Here is a 3,334-nt window from a genome sequence, read left to right as displayed (position 1 = left end):
TGTCAGTGGTAAGTTTTAATTTAGAATGTTTGTGATAACGTAAGAAAAGTATTTTAAATGTTTTGCCATTTGCTTGAGCAACTTTTTGTGTTGTGTGTAAGATATTGTGCAACAATTGCACGAGTGTAAAAACAAAAATGGGCTGCATGATCAAACATTTAGGTGAGATAAATATATATTTTTGAAAAATGTCTAAAAAATGCTCCCCTCCACCCCTCAAATTAAAAAAATCCCCTCTCACAAGAGTCACCTATAAGAGGAGAATTCCCCCCATTTTCAAAAATGAAATTCAGGCCCTGAATAAATGTCTAAAATTCCTGATTGGAGTATTACTATAAATAATTCTAAAATAAGGCTTTAAAAAGATCGGTATCGGTGATCGTATCGGCAGATACTGCTTTCTGTGATCGGCGATCGGTCTCAAAAATCCTGATCGTAGCACCCCTATAATTAATACATTAAAACTACATTTATAATGCATTTTATATTAGGGCTTTAAGTAAAGAGTTATCAAATCAATATTTATGCAATGTTAAATCAAAATATTTATTTCTAACGCTACTTTTTGTAATGTCTATTCAATGCTCTTCTCATCTAACACAATAATGAGTTTAAATGATCTTTTGATGTGATTAATTAACAGCACATCATGTAATTAGATAAAAAAAATCGCTTGACAGCTGCCCTAAAATGTATGTTTATATATGTGTGAGTGTGTGTGAGTGTGTGTGTGTGTGTGTGTCTACTTGTTTATGCTACATTGTGGGGACCAAATGTCCCCACAAGAATAGTAAAACATGAAATTTTTTACATTGTGGGGACCGACCTGTGGTCCCCACAAGGGAAAAAATATTAAAAATAGTACATTTTTTTTGTTTATCTGAAAATGTAACATTAGGGTTAGGGTTGGGTTAGGGGATAGAAAATATCTTTGGTCAGTATAAAAGTAATAGAAATCTATGGAAAGTCCACAGAAACAAACGTGTGTGTGTGTTTGTATATATACAGTACATATACACATATATATATATATATATATATATACAGTGGGTACGGAAAGTATTCAGACCCCCTTAAATTTTCCACTCTTTGTTATATTGCAGCCATTTGCTAAAATCATTTAAGTTAATTTTTTTTCCTCATTAAATAAATTTGCAAAAATGTCAACAATTCTGTGTTTGTCTGTCAATATGGGGTGCTGTGTGTACATTAATGAGGAAAAAAAATTAACTTAAATGATTTTAGCAAATGGCTGCAATATAACAAAGAGTGAAAAATTTAAGGGGGTCTGAATACTTTCCGTACCCACTGTATATATATATAGTTGAGTCTTATATTAATTATAAAAAATAATTATATATCTTATCGCTATTCCTTGTTTAGTTCATAAATATTCATAAATATAACAAAACACATGCACAAAGACAATTTGACTCTATGCAGCAGAGTTTGAAATCATCAACTAGCAGCAAAGTTCTGTGAAACGAAACTGAAATTTTATCAAACCAAACAGTTTGATCAAATCTGTAGGATAAATGAAAAGTGAACACTTCATTTAAAGTCTGATTGCTGCTAATTTGAGACCTTTGCTGGTTTGTCACGACAGCATTTCCACTGCATCTGCAACATCCTTCACTGCGAGGTACCATTTTTGTCTCCATGGCAACCGCAGTGCGATGGAGCCTGGCTCTGGGGGAGACGTGCAAGAAGCGGCAGAAAGCAGGCTGTTTTTCCATTATGTTCTTACCTTCACATCTCATTCTTCAGTCTTGCATTCTCCATCACTTTACTCGTGGCTTTAAGTGGCCATCGCTATTTTAGATAGTGTTTCAGAAGCTGAGATGGACAGAGATCATTTGTACTCATACTGTGGACTCTATCAGCAGGGCTCTTATTAGCAGACGCCTGTGAAGCTCTATGGGAATAATCTGTGAAATGCTCACTCAGACCTCCCAGTGCTAAACAAAGACACATGTCACAAGATGCTCCAGTATTTAAACATACTTCAATGAACTACAATGCACACTATCCTGAAACCTCTGGTTATGTCAGTCAGAGGTACATAAACCACTGCAGACACACAAAAATACAAATAAAAACTTATTATGAAATGTTTTGAAAACATTTTGTGTTTGTGTTGTGATTTAGTTCATTAGTAAATAGTTCAGCAAAAAATGAAAATTTGCTGAAAATGTGCTCACTCTCAGGCCATCCAAGATGTAGATGAGTTTGTTTCTTCATCAGATTTGGAGAAATGTAGCATTCCATCACTTGCTCAGCAGTGGATCCTCTGTAGTGAATGGGTGCCGTCAGAATGAGAGTTCAAACAGCTGATAAAAACATCACAATAATCCACACCACTCCAGTCCATTAATTAACGTCTTGTGAAATGAAAAACTATGTGTTTGTAAGAAACAAATCCATAATTAAGATTTAACTTCAAACAGTTGCTTCCTGCCAAAATACGAGTCCATAATCAATAGTAACTCTTCCTCAAGCGAAAAACTCCATCTCCTGTTGTCCTCTCACATCAAAACCCACCCACATATTTGTTTAGAGCTCTTTTGGACTGTTTTGGCTTGTAAACAGTACTTGATCTGTGCACATTTCTCTCCTGATTCAGACCAGATGACTTTTACACTGGATGAAGCATTATTATGGATTAAGGACTCATATTTTGGCCAGAAGCAACAGTTTGAAGTTAAAAACATCTTAATGCTGGATTTGTTTCTTAGAAACACTCAGCTTTTAATTTCATAAGGCATTAACTGCTGGACTGGGGTGGTGTGGATTACTTGTGGATTATTGTGATGTGTTTATCAGCTGTTTGGACTCTCATTCTGACGGCACCCATTCACTGCAGAGGATCCATTTGTGAGCAAATGATGCAATGCTACATTTCTCCAAATCTAAGAAAGAAACAAACTCATCTACATCTTGGATGGCCTGCGGGTGAGGACATTTTTAGCAAATTGTCATTTTTGTGTGAACTATTCCTTTAAGGTCCCTGCATATTCTCCAAAAACAAGTCGGTACCACTTTACAATGACAGACTTATGAGTTTGATAACCACAGAATGTATGAACTGATAAAAATGTATACAGCTTTAACGCATTAAAGGGGTCATATGATGCGATTTCAAGTTTTCCTTTCTCTTTGGAGTGTTACAAGCTGTTCGTGCATAGATAAGATCCCTAAAGTTGCAAAGACTAAAGTCTTAAATCCAAAGAGATATTCTTTATAAAAGTTAAGACTCGTCCAAGCCCTCCTAAAACGCCTCGTTTAAACACGCCCCACATATCTACCTCACTATGTGGAAATATTTGCATAATGC

General features: G+C 35.3%; 1 protein-coding gene across 1 annotated transcript in view; it reads right to left on the bottom strand.

The window, feature by feature from the left end:
* The window catches only part of LOC107754418 (citron Rho-interacting kinase-like), a 71,160-nt gene that overhangs the window by 61,845 nt on the left and 5,981 nt on the right, over window positions 1-3,334 (bottom strand). The gene's annotated exons all lie outside the window — the stretch shown is intronic.

The sequence above is a fragment of the Sinocyclocheilus rhinocerous genome, unplaced genomic scaffold (genome assembly GCF_001515625.1).
Source record: "Sinocyclocheilus rhinocerous isolate Xijiao unplaced genomic scaffold, SAMN03320098_v1.1 scaffold1223, whole genome shotgun sequence".
Taxonomy (NCBI): domain Eukaryota; kingdom Metazoa; phylum Chordata; class Actinopteri; order Cypriniformes; family Cyprinidae; genus Sinocyclocheilus; species Sinocyclocheilus rhinocerous.
This window is presented reverse-complemented; position numbering and strand designations above follow the sequence as displayed.